This window comes from Leptosomus discolor, chromosome 3 (genome assembly GCF_034619465.1).
Source record: "Leptosomus discolor isolate bLepDis1 chromosome 3, bLepDis1.hap2, whole genome shotgun sequence".
Taxonomy (NCBI): Eukaryota; Metazoa; Chordata; class Aves; order Leptosomiformes; family Leptosomidae; genus Leptosomus; species Leptosomus discolor.
The window spans coordinates 14,779,932-14,794,034 of NC_141393.1; positions in this window are offsets into that span (position 1 = coordinate 14,779,932).

Genomic DNA, 14,103 nt, shown 5'->3' on the forward strand with positions numbered 1-14,103 from the left:
TCCCTCATATCCTTTAATCCTGTTGTGATGAAGTGCCTCCTCCTGCTTCAGCAATACCCTCTGGTACACGTTGCTGGGCTCTGTGTCGTATGTCACAGCAAGCATTTGTGCAAAACACTGGGGCAGCCCTGCAGACGGTGTAAATCAGCAGAGCTTAACCGTAGCACATCCAGGATTCCCATATAGGTGGCACACTGCTAAATGCTTTTCCTGTCCTTCTTATGCTCATTTTATACACAGGCAGGATGTAAACGTCACAGTTTTACAGCAATCAGATAACTCCTTTGCTTCTTTTGCTTCGTAACTCGCTACCATAGAGATTGTAACGCAAGAGCCCTGAAGAGACCATATGGGCAGTAAACATTCGTTATGTGTTGCACGTACAGAAAGAACATATTTTCTTAACAGCTCACACAACAGCAGATCATGCAGAAATGATTTTTTTAAATTACTACTATTTTCCATGCAGTATCAGACATAGAACAATAAGTAACAACCCTTGAATGTGTTCTGTCTACTTTACAGTACATGGATCTTTTCCCCTTTTTGGTCCAAGAGAAATAATAAAGGCATTAAAATGTACATTTCTTTTCAGAAAGTGTTGTATTGATTTTATGTAACATCTGAATGCTTTGTGTTGTAAATTACATATAACCATATAATTTGTCTGTAATCAGAAACAGACCAAAAGACTTGCTCAGTGAATTGTACAAACGAGCCTTTCCTCATCAGTGATCCAAGGCGTAATAAAATACCCTGCTTTTTTAGTTCCCTCTGAGAGGTGAAAAGGCTCACTTACAGAAGCAAGTATATTCCACTGCAAGAAAACGTGATTAATTGTAGCTTGAGCCCATACTGAAAAGGAAAAATCCAGTTTGGAACCATGCCTTTGTCCCAGGATCATTCAGTCCCATCTGTAGTTTGGAGAGAACATGGTGGGGTTTTTATTAGCAACCACAAAAATGTTACTTTGATGGAAGAAACCTAGCAGCAGCCAGTGCTGCCATTACTCCACCCCAATTGAAGGACAAGGAACTAATAAACAGGTTGTTCAGATATTTTCTAATAGCTGAAAATGCAAGTCATAGTCAATAAAAGCAAGCTGTGGCTCAAAAAATTCTTCCCCAAAGTAATCAGGTCTTGCAGCAAAAGAGAATAGATGCTAGTCTAGAAAGAGAGATTGCAAATTTAGTATATCTGAAACCTTTCTGACTGAGCAACGAGGTGCCTAGCATGGGCAATTCTACCAAGTCCACAGACAAGTGTTTCATAAAAGACGTATCTGGAGACAATCTTTCAGGAAGGACAAAAGAGGAAGGAAAAAAGAAGTTATAGAAGTCCATGTGGACAACCTAGCGGACACTCTTCTGGAGAGACAGGGATCATGGAAGTGCAGACTATGCATAGCGTAGGACCCCCTGAGAATCCTGACCCAAATTGGCAGCTCTGGGGTGGTTATGTCTCTTACATAGCTGCCGCAGTACTAACAGGCAGCTGGTAACCACACTGCCCCTGGTTTCCAGTCAAATCCAGTGTCTTCATGAAATATGCAAGGAACTACATTTTCTGCTGAGGGAATATGCAATTTTTCTCTTCATTTAGAGAAGTATGGCATTTAAAGAGGGCCAAGGGGATCATACTCCTCCATTCACTGATTTGGTGCTATTTCTTTCACATTCTCTGGGCAAAGTTGAGAAGAAATGTGTGTGATCATTTACCTCTCCAAAGCTGAGGAGGGTTTTGGCCCCAGAACTTCTATCTGCCACCGTGGGGTATCATCAAGCATCTTTCCCAGTAACAGCAGGTTCCATAGTGGTCTGGGGACATTGCAGAGCTGGACTGATTGGCTTCAGAGGGGCTCATAGCATCACTCAAAACCTGCTCTAGGTGCAGTAAATGGAAACTAGAGGGAAGTTCTGAACAGGTTCATATTGCTTCCCTTTCTGTTGGCTGTTCTGCCCCGCAGAAAAGGCTGTAATGGAGCAACAGTACTGCAGACCGTTAAATTATCTCATAGCCTAACTCTGGTGGAAGTTCATGATGAAAAGCCTTTTGCAATGAGTCCCAAGCGGATTAGGTGCCTGCCTCCCACTGGTCTCCACGTGGGCTGTGTCTGATGTGCTTCGGCATCTTTGGCATTCCCACTGTCCGTACGTGCCTCTAGACCTTTGCAAATCCAGCTTGAAACTCTTATTAACTTAAATTATAGGATTAAACCCTAAGTTTTAAAAGAATGGTGTTTTAAGACACTTAGGAGTTATTTTGCCATAATCAGGAAGTCTCATATTCTGTGTATCAGTTACGATTTATGAGTCAACCTGACATAGCTCAAAATGCTAAAACAGATGTGGCTCTTGCAAAGAAATGCAGCAATGTAGCAGTGAAAGCCAAAAAGGCACAACTGCATCAACAGTCCAAGGCTCAGGCACAAACTCTAGGTGTTGTACAGATTTTTTTTTTTGCAGACTTTTCTAAGATCTGTTAGAAATAACTATAAATTGAGAGCTATATTTATGTGATGTTTAATTCATGAGCAATAGTATCTGTTGCTACAGGAGTATGTGTGTTTAAAGTAGTTTCTACCCTTGGCTCTTCCCTGCCCTCCCCCTTGGCTGCAGCATATTCAGTGGGAGCCTGATGGCTGTCAGGCATCAACAGTTTTGGCCATTGCAGGCAGGAAAGAGCAAAGCTCAGGAGCAAAGGGATTTTCCCCAGCAGTGACCTGCCACAAGCCCTGAACAGGTCATATCTGGGAAGTGGTGATCTGATCACCTCCCACAGCCCCAGCTGCAAAGCAAGGGCGAGGTCAGGTAAGGAGGTCTTGAACTAACTCAAGCTAATATATGTCAAAATTAACAGCCTGAATTACACACAGAGCTAACTAGGAGGTCACTGGAGATCACACAGCATTGCTATTTCTGACTGCCCTTGGGGCATGCTGCAGTAACCCAAGCTAGATTGAGCAGAGCCTGGTTCACTGTGCCAACATCTGGGTCAGGAGCAGAAGGAAATCCCCTCTAAGCAAGCGTCAGTGGTGAAAAAAGCAGTGCTTCTCCTGGTGCTTTGGCTATTCATCAGCTGCGGAGGATCCGGTGCCATTTCTAAATGCTGACCCTGTTTTATGCAACCCAGGCAATGCTCCATGAAATAGCCACTATTTATGCCTTGACTGAGAACAGCTTCTCAGGGGCCCTCAGCTCTTTACTACTCGTGAATGCTTTTGTTTGAGGAGCAGAGAAGGTGGCCTTGCGGGGTCACTCCAAGCCCAAGGCAAGCCTTGGGGTGCTCCAGGATGGTTTGTCTCCGGACTCCACTGGAGGAGATGGTTTGCCTGTTGGGATAATGCAAATCTTGTAGCCACATTGAGCTTTTGAGCTTTCCATGCATGAAGCTCTGCCAGGGTACAAGCACTTCTGTCAGAAGATTCTCAGCCAGGTTGTGGAGATGCCCAGCAATTCATAACCTGTTACCAGATGGATATTTTCTGTATCTGATGTGGCAGAGCTAAATGGATGGATCTGTGTCAAGTATCAGTGCTTTTTGCAACATGTGTACAGTGTTTTGGTCTCTGGTAGATCTAAATCCAGGTTTCACCTCTTAGTCTTTGCCTGAAATCTAGTTCAGTAACACGTAGAAGCTGTTACTGTATGAATAGCTGCCATGTGAGCTGTATCCAATGGTATCTTCATTAGCCTCAGTTCTAGCTTGCTGCAGACGGGAAACTGGCTTGTCCATATCACCATCCTCACAAGAAAGTGCCCACAGTTTGCCTTCTCCCCTTCCATGTCTGTTCATCCAAGTGTACAGCATTGACAGCTTTCTTCTCTGGAAGCTCTGAGAGATTTCCTGAATACCTCGACTAAAGATCCTATCTAAGAAGCAAAATGTTGTCTGCATCTATACTTCATGTTGCATGACTCCATCTCCTGGCAACCAGGGGTAAATAAATCGAGCTGCTATTTGTGACTCTCAGGATCACTTTGGGACTTTTCCTGTTACATGGAGCATGTGTGTCCCCTGCTGTGCCAGTGACATCCTGAGGATGTAAATGGGAGGTCTCCACAGGGCTTGGATGCCTCCAGTGTCAGATCCAGCCCCCCATGGTCAGGCCAGCCTGACGTGGTCAAAGCTTTCTCTATTGCAACTGCTGTACACAAATTAGGGCTATTTACCCCATACCTGCACAGATCTTACCTTTGATGCTTTAAGGAAGGTTGAGTTCAGCCAGTGGTGACAGGATGGTCTGGAGATTTGAATTCAATTCCCTTATAATGAGACCACCATGTATTAAAGGTGCTTGTGACAAGCAAGGCAGGAGCTTGGAGTATGTAGTCTAATTTCGATGATTAGTCTCTTCTTGCCCGTTTCCATCAGTAAAAAGGGGAGAGAGTCCTTCTCTACTGCACAGCAGTCTAACATTGTACCAGTGCAAGCCATCAAAACATCCAGAAGTTCTCTTTTCATCTTCTCAAATGAAGATTTTAGTCATTTTGGACAAGAACCTCTTATAAGATTTTAAAATACAAGTAACAGAAACAAATATTGATAATCATGAAAATAGAGAAGCGGTAACTTATGCAGCAGTTCACTACCATGATGTGAAAGGCTCCTAGAAATGGAAGAATTCCTCCTTCACAGTGATGACTCTTGCCCTTTAAAAAACAGCCAGATGAGACTCTTTCTACCCACAGGGCTCTCTTGCAGTGACAGCTACATTAACCTTTGCTGACAAGCACTTCTCTTTGCTTGTAAAATCAGCTTAGTGAGTGCAAAATTCTTCCAGACTTTAAAATGGTCACTATCAAATGGAGATATGCTCCGTGCAAAACAAAAATCCTTGTGCCTTACAATTACTTGTGTGTTGTTATCACTGCTCTGAGATCGCTGGGTGGGTTGATACAGGATGATGCCTGGGCATCTGTCTGCTTTGGCTAATACTGCAGAATAGATGTGAATGTAGTAAAGGACACTGGGTTTTTGCTGCATTTCTCTCCCTGGGCATTTTTCTGTGCTTATCACCACATTGTCTGCACAATGAGCAACACAGCAGAGGAGCAGTAATATATGCTTGGATTATCTGTCTGTTGCTGTTAGAGCAATGCTTCAAAATTGCAGATAAAGCCAGCACGCTCCCTCCTGTGCGCAGGCTCATGTGCACATGAACACACGCTCCTTTCCTGTCATCCTATTTCCCTCTATTAATTTCACATCTTTCTTGCTTATACATCTGAGCCATCCTTTACATGCGAGAAACTCGTCCTGTGCAAAGGGAATTCTTCTGGGCTTGGGCGAAAGGAGGCTCCGCCAGTCTCCTCCCGTCCTGTCACAGCACGAAGCCTTTGAAACTGGGTCACACGAGCTCTGCCACCTTGGCAAAGTCAAGCTTTTAGATCACCTAGGGCCATTTCAAAGACTTTGTAGCCCTATGGACTGAATTTAAACAATGCAGTGGATACAATTTTGATGCAGTCAGTAATTCCATAATATTTCTATGGCATTTATAATTGCTGACTAGAAATCCCCTGGACTAGGACCTTAGAATAAAATGCCAGCCAGGCTCCCAATCTGCCCCATCCCTGTCAAAATCTGTTGTATCCAGGAGACTAGATTTCAACAAGGTACAGGAATCCAGTATATCACTGAAAAGATAAAAAATGCTTAGGATAGGATAGGATAGGATAGGATAGGATAGGATAGGATAGGATAGGATAGGATAGGATAGGATAGGAAAGAGAAAGAGAAAAAGAGAAAGAGAAAGAGAAAAAGAGAAAAAGAGAAAGAGAAAGAAACTAAACGAAAAAAGAAATGGAAAGGAAAGGAAAGGAAAGGAAAGGAAAGGAAAGGAAAGGAAAGGAAAGGAAAGGAAAGGAAAGGAAAGGAAAGGAAAGGAAAGGAAAGGAAAGGAAAGGAAAGGAAAGGAAAAAAAGAAAAGAAAAGAAAAGAAAAGGAAAGGAAAGGAAAGAAAAGAAAAGAAAAGAAAAGAAAAGAAAAGAAAAGAAAAGAAAAGAAAAGAAAAGAAAAGAAAAGAGAAGAAAAAAGAAAAGGAAAGAAAAGAAAAGAAAAGGAAAGAAAAGGAAAGAAAAGGAAAGAAAAGAAAAGAAAAGAAAAGAAAAGAAAAGAAAAGAAAAGAAAAGAAAAGAAAAGAAAAGAAAAGAAAAGAAAAGGAAAGAAAAGGAAAGAAAAGGAAAGAAAAGAAAAGAAAAGAAAAGAAAAGAAAAGAAAAGAAAAGAAAAGAAAAGAAAAGAAAAGAAAAGAAAAGAAAAGAAAAGAAAAGAAAAGAAAAGAAAAGAAAAGAAAAGAAAAGAAAAGAAAAGAAGCATTAATATGCTTGAAATTACCTTTCTGAGTAGTTGGTTAATTTTGCAGTGTAAATAGAACACATTGTTATACTGTCTTTCCTTGAAGGCTCCACTGCCAATCCATGACATTTATTACAAAACTACTGATCTCAGAGATGCAGACCTGGCTTTCAAACCTGCCTTTTCACTGTATTTGGTAGGACTGGAATTGCCAAAGTCAAATAAATGGTGGTTAAAGCATTAAAGTAAAATATGAAATTGTGTTTGGGAAATATGCAACCTTCTGCTGCAGAAGCAATGGGAAATGACTTAGTGCAAGCACAGACGCAAATCAACTGAAGTTACTTTTCTAATAGATTCCAAATTTAGTTGTTATTATTTGCATTATTCTGGGATGTTGGACTTGTGTTTGTAGAGATGCAAAGGTAGCTGTTAAATCAGGTAAAGAATGCTGAATTTCTAAGGAGCTCATTGTGTGTATTCAGTAATATCAGGTGAAATTTTGGAGCTGACTTGGTCTTCTACGTGATAAAATCTAATTATACAGCACAGTTCATTAGGAAAGAGGTCCACGAACTCTTGCTGAAACTGAGTGCCTTGTGAAATATCTTTATGAAAATTTGTTTCATGGTGCTTAGAGGGAAAATGATTTTCTGTCTTCTGTAAACCCACATGAAGGACTGCCAACATCTTGTTTAACACAGGTATAATTCCATTATTTTGACATTGAACAAGAAAAGAAATCCAAAATAAATATAGCTGTGAGAATTCAGACCCATTTTCTGTTGATCACGGAGGCACAATCTTCACTCATGTAAGTCAATGGCAGCACAGCTCCTGACTTCGTTTGGGCCAGGATTTCAGCCAGGATAGTTTGTCCTCTGAGCTTTAAAGTAAGAAAGTTTAAAATAACCCTCTAAGAAAGGAAAAGACCATGGATAATGCAGCCAGGGTGCATCACTCAAATGGAATCTGCAGCTGTACACTACAGACAGCTCATAAACCCAAGCTTCTGTCTCCAAAAACAGCACAGTCATTTGGATAGTGAGCTCCTTGGGACTGAAAGCAATTTGTTGGGTGCCTGTTCAGCCCCAGTTCCCAGGGATGAATCCCAGGTTCTACTGCAACGCCTTCAAATTTTAAATCTAATTGCAGCATACAGGAAGGAGGTTATGAAAGAGAAGATTAAAGAAGGTATAAACTAGGACTTAGGAAGAGTTTTTACAATGTATGTGCAATGATGAGCTGCATTTAAGTGGAATGAATGACATGGCTGACGTACTCCTAGAAAGCATTACAGGAACACTGGCGGTTCACACAGGTGGGGGGCCCATGGGCTCAGGAGAAAATGCTCTAGGTGCTGCAGGCTGGTGGTGCAAGCAAGCCCAGAGTTGCCTCCCCAGCCTGACTGGCAGCTCTGCTGATTAAGCCATCAGAGATGGGATTCAGAAGTAAACTTGCTTGTCCCTGGGTCAGCAGACACTGGGAGGAGTGGGAGATAACCCTTCCCAGGGCATTCAAGGCTGAGTTTGCAGAAGGGAGCACTGAGGAAGATAACAGCTTTTTAAAATTAATCAGCAGGAACAAAGAAAAAAGCATTAATTCAACAAACAGAGTCAAGACACAGATCCCACATGACTCCTTGGCTGCTGCTGTGAGCGGCCTCTCCGGCTGCCACCGTTCTGTGGTGATGGAGGGGGCAGAGAGGCTCAGCCTGCAGCCCCAGGCTCCTCCATGCACTGGTTCTACCAGCTGGGGTGCAGTTGGCCCCTTGCACTTTGCTGGGACTGTGGTGTTGGAGACTTTGTGTGTCTCAGTACAAGCCAGCTCAGGTCTGGCTAGATTTGCTAGCTCCAGCTTGCCATTAGCCAGGCCAGAGCCAGGCTTGCTCCAACAGAGACCCAGGGATCTACACTGTACTCTGCAGCACTCCATTACCCATCTTCTTCCCTTTTCTGTGGTATCCCAGCCCCACAAGCCCAAATGCTGAAGGTCTGGCTGCAGAGAACATGGAGCTAAGCACTGATGTGCTGCTGGTGCCAGCAGACAGCCTGACCTCTCCTTCGTGAATTTGCAGGCCAAAGATGCAGGAAAGGCTGGCACCTTGGAGGAATGTCACTGACAAGATTATAGACCCCTGGTTTGGGACACTGAGATGCTTCTTTCATTAACAGACTATTTATGGATAGGAATCCAAATGATTCCAGTTAATGAAGTTAATGAGACCTTAAACTTGTGCAAGTCTTTTTTTTTTTTTTTTTTCCTGGGATCTCTGCCCATTTAGCAACCTAGCATTAACAACACGGGTAGTGGTGATCAGCTACAGGCTCTAAGATTTCTTCCTAAACAGTACATCCCTTTACTAGGAAAAGAGATCATTTAAAAGGCATATAGCACTCCTGTGCCCCCTGGATACCTGTCCACTCCCCTCAACCTTAAGATAAATACCAGCTGTTCTGCTGCCAGAGGTTCCCAAGCCTCTTGGCCACTCTGTGTCCATCTTGCTCAGACTCCAACACCTTCTGGCTGGAACCTAATTTTATTTTGTACCTTGTCAAATTTTGAGCTGTTTTTTTTTTTTTTTTGTTCAACACCAACAAATAAATCTGATAATTGGCTCAGACAGCAATTACTCTGGAGATTTTTTTATTTGATTTTGGTTGGTTTGCACCTAAATTGCTATGAATAATAAAACTGCAGTTCAATTTCTCAGCTTTAACAGACGCATCCAGCCACAGTTTCGGCTATGAATAAAACTAATCAAAGCATGTAAAGAAACCACGGTGTCAGAACAGTTCAGAAAAGGGTCACTAATAATCTAAAACTGTGGCCAGAATGTCTGGATTTTAAAGTCTGAAAGAGCCATGGGAAGATAAGGCTATTTTTTTCTACACTTAAACACTTAAATTCACACGTAGAAATGTTCCCAGTTCAATTTCTGCAACTCTTGTGGCTATCCACAGTTTTTGGAAACAAACTAACAAAGCCTCCAATGGGTACTTGGGAAGCAGGGTGATTATTATTCAAATCTGATCCAAGATCTAAAAGAATTTCTAATTTATCATACCAAGGTTTTCTGATGAGTAGTCATGAGGGAAATTTCAAAGGTCAGGAGAAATGAAAAGCAGATTTAAATTCAAATTAATCAGAGGGAGACTCTAGTCTGGCTTACACTTACATGGCTAAACATTCACCGTGGGCTATCTATCACTCCAAAACATGGAAATATAATCTAGTGCTGAATTTCAGAGCAGTGAACAAAATGTAAACCATAGAAAAAAAGCTGTGATTGAAGGTGAAAACCAGACAGTGGCTACTGGGGAGTGATGGGGCAGGGAAACCTCTGAGTGTACTCGGCCAATCCATATCATATGCTGGGGCAGTCTGAAAGCTACTCTAATTGATGCCATTGTTAGTCATTAACCTCTAGATAGACTTCCACGGTCTGACTCTTGACTTGCTCTTTTTCTGGGATTTGCCTCTCTTGCAGGGTGGGGAGGGATCCCTAAGGAGCTGCTGCCACAGCCTCAGGGGTGGCTGTGCCATGGCACAGAGACCATAATGCTGCCCTGGTCTGAGGCTTAGGGATTTTATATGTAAGCTGTAGAAAGTTTGGAAAGTTTTGGTCAAAAGTTCATCAGGCACATAGAAGATCTGGTAGATGTGTTTGCTTTATTTAATCCTTATGTTTGCCCATTAAATAATTCAGAAGATGTTATATTAAACAGACTTCAGAGAAAAGTGATGGAAGTGCATTTGCTGAAGCAAGAGCTTGTATAATGAGGCATTCCATAAAAGAAGCTGGACTTTTAAAGTCAGAATGGATTAAGGGCATGAATTCATGTCTCCCATGAGAACTTATTACTTATAAACTTGAAGGACATTCAGAGACCTTCAGAAAGAAGCAGCTCTCATGCTTGAGTTTAATTTTAATATCATTGCAGTTGTAAATAAATTGTTTTTATAGTTGTTTCAATGTACATGAGTAAGAATTTTATCTGATCACCCAAGCAGCAGTATGGGTTTTTTGTAAAGAATGAGGAATTTATTAGGGATTATTTTACGCACTACTGAAGACAAAAAAAATTGTAGCTATAAAAATCATGCCTTTCTTTTAAGACTGCAAAGAAGATAGTTTAAAAGTATACCAAATAAATCACTTTGAAAAAAGCCAAAGATATTGTTCCCTATCTGTGCTGTTGTAACATAATCAGCTTGGACACTGATAATAACCTCATCAGGTTCATGGCTGATTTCACGTTCTCATACAGTAATAATCCTATTATGATCACTCTAACTACAGTGTTGCCAAGGCTGCAGGAAAATGGTAATTTGCCTTAAAGTAGTACCTTCAGTAGCATGTAAAAGAAAGAAATCCAAACTGTAAACTTTCCCATTAGTCCACAGTTGCAGGTGAGGGTCTTGTTCCCCAAACCTGGCTGCTGGCGCAGCCGGGGCGGTGAGGATGAGGACGAGGATGAGGAGATGGGATGCAGGGCCTTGTGCTGCCAGCACTGCATGCTGGCCTGTCCTTTAGGATTTTTTTCAGAGCCTATTTGCAAAGCGAGCTTCAGTGTGCCTCTTCTCCTGATGTGCCTTTAGGTAACACAGACCCTCATCTCACCCTGCTCTATTTCCCTTTTCCCCTCATTTTCACAGAGAATTCAGCTTTCCTTTGGCCATCCCAGTGATGGAGAAGTCACCCTCTTTAGCTGTGAGGAAGCATAGTCACTTTGGCCATCCCAGTGATGGAGAAGTCACCCTCTTTAGCTGTGATGAAGCATAGTCAGCAACTTAGAAACAAGAGTCCTGCACTTAGCTCCCACTAACAAGACAAAAAAACCAAGGACTGTATAAAAGGTCACTCTGCTTTCACTCCTCTTTGATTTTTCTATAGCAGAAATAACGTCTCCCCTAGTTTTTCAGGAAAAGTTTATTTTAAAAGTACTTTTGAGCAGTTCAACATTATTCCTGAATTGGACACGAGCTACCCCTGTTACAGGTGTGTGCAAAATATGATAGAATAGAATATTTCAGTTGAAAAGGACCTACAACGATCATCTAGCCCATCTAGGCTGCCCCTATATGCTGGACTGCTTTTTCCTGGCTCAGGGGCAGCAGGCTTTTAAATATCACCAATCAACCATGCCTGCTGCCAGTGAGATGCTTCCCTGCAATTCTTCAGCAAGGCTTGACCACTCATATGTGGCAGGTGAGAGACGACACTGATCTGAGGCTTGGATCTCATTTGATGAATTCTGCTAATGAAGTAACATGGAGCTGGGCAACAGCTTTCATCAGTTGTCCAGTTTTTTCCTGCAGTAACTGCGATATGTTAGTTTCATACCTGAAGTTATGCAGCATTGTAAGACAGGGTCCAAGAAGGGGAAATATTAAGCTGTCTTAAGCACCAGGTTGCCCTCTCATCATAATTTTAGTATTAAATAATGATGTAATGAGTCAACACAATGTTTTTAATCTAAAAAATCTGATCTCATTTATCAACTGCAAACTAATTTCACCTTTTCCCACATATGAATTTAAGATTCATTTAAGACCGATCATGCTGGGAGTGAAAGCAAGTCCTGATCTTACTTAGCCAAAGGAATAGTTGCAGTGCACTTAAGCCTAAGCTGCATTTCTTGCCATATCAAGCCTTTTGTGTTTCAGTTGTCAAATGTAAATATATAAAAGTAGCAGTTCTGAGATTTTTAAACCTCTAGTGGTTTGGGGTTTTTTTGTTGTTCTTGTTTTTTAAAATAAAACTATTAGCCTGATATTTAAGGCACTTTAACGATGTGATCAAAAAAAGTCTCCTTAGCTTGTGTTCTCTGTCTGGCTGCTGTAGATACAGATCAGCCATCTCTTGCCTTATACAGAAGACTTCTGATGGGCACGGACAATTTCCCTCAGATTAAAGCAGTAGACTTTTAGAGTTTTAGCACTATCATAGCAAAGAGCAGGAGCAATAAAGAGAGTGTGAAGTTGTTGAAAAGGGTAGGCTTGGTACCTCCAGAGGCTTAACCCTTCTGTTTATCCCAGGGGTAGTGAAGGGAAGGGGCAGTTTAGCATAAAACATTTTTCCTCTGTCAGTGCACCCCACTCCTGGCTTGGACCATACTTCCAAGCTCATCCTGGTGACTAAGTAATTCATGCCTCACTATACTAAATCACTGTCAGGGTTGAGGCTGGTAATTGGGTTCTCTCTGTGGTGTTGAAATGCAGACACCTGTTAATGAGAAAGTTGACCAAGGACACCAACCCAATTAACACCAGCTATTAGGCAGTTGCCAAGCGGCAATGACTCTCAGTCACTGCCTATCTCGCCTGGGTTTGAACCAGTAACCCAGAGACAAAGGGCTTCTATCTCATTATTGCCAGTCCCTTAAGCCATCCCATTCCCTCGCAGCAGATGTCTATTGCGTTAGTGACAAAAAGAGGTAATCATGTGTCTAAAAACCTGCACTGGAAGAAGTTTGTAAAGGCACATCTGTCAGCACCTAAAAGCACAGTCCTGAACCCGGAAAGTGCTGGGGCAGGCTGACTGGTGACAGGGACATACTGCAGGCTCTATCCCCTGTGCGGGCTTCTGCAGTCCTGCATCCATTTTTGGACTTGATGATCTCAAAGGTCTTTTCCAACCTGAATGATTCTGTGATCCCTTTGCATACCAGTGCTCAGTGTACTTCCAAATGGGAAAGGGGCTTCAAGTCCCTACTGTATTTTATTATTTTTATTATATTTTATTTATCTTTTATAATATCTTTTGTATATTCTTATTAAGACCACTGTGTGCGGCCTTTTAAAATAGCTGGGGGACAGAGGAAGGGGCACCAAATTATAGACAGGTATAAAACCCATTCCAGTTAGCCAAGCTGCTCTCATTTATCCCAAGAAAGGATTCAGCTCACCTAGTGAAAATAAAATGACTAGGCTTATCTGTCTATTATATCTGATAAGTACAAGGACCACAAAATAATCTGCCTCTAAGAAGGTACATAAAAATATCAGCAGCCAAACGCACTTCGGTTTCGGCTTCAATTTATTAGGCGTCTGATCCAGCTAGTATGCAGCAGCAAGCACTAGCCAGGCTGTCTTTACATGCCCTGAAACAGCATACTCCTGGGATAGAAATGGTAATAAACCATTACTTGAGGAAACTACATGTAAAAATAGCTCTTGCAGCTTCCTCTCTCCCTTCCCCCAGCTTTCAACCTGGCGATGCTGAGCTCTGCCTATGGAACCAAACAGCTCCTGCCTTGGTAGGGATGCTGCTTCCAGCAGGGCTGGTGCTCAGTGGCAGGCAGGGTCCCCTCCCAGGCCCCATGGTGGCTTTTCCAGTCTGTCAGGTCAGGTAAGTGAAGCCAAGAACAAAGGCATGACTGTGTGCAGGAAGGGGAAGGGGCAGCAGCAGTGACCTGTAGCTCCCGCAGCCCGCCTTGCCTTTGCCCTGGCCCCCAGCAGTGAAGAGGGAACTTTGCTCAGGGGTTAAAGCTAAGGAGATGCCACTGATGTCGGTGATGAGGTGTAAGTGAGAAGAGGAGTTGTCATGTCTCTGAAAGCTGCTGCTGCTGCTGCTTCTTCTTCCCATTTGTACGACAGTCACTTCTTTGGTCCCCAGTTGCAGACTCCAGTGCATGCAGGGTAACAGTGCTGACTGCAGAAAGGCTTCCTCCCCTGATCAGCAAGTCTCTCAAGGACACCAGGCTTTCGTCTAGGAACTATTTACTCTTGATTATCTGCGCAAGAGCAGCAGCAGCAATCCTTTTGTACAGTAAACTGTGCAAGACGTTGATATGCTCAG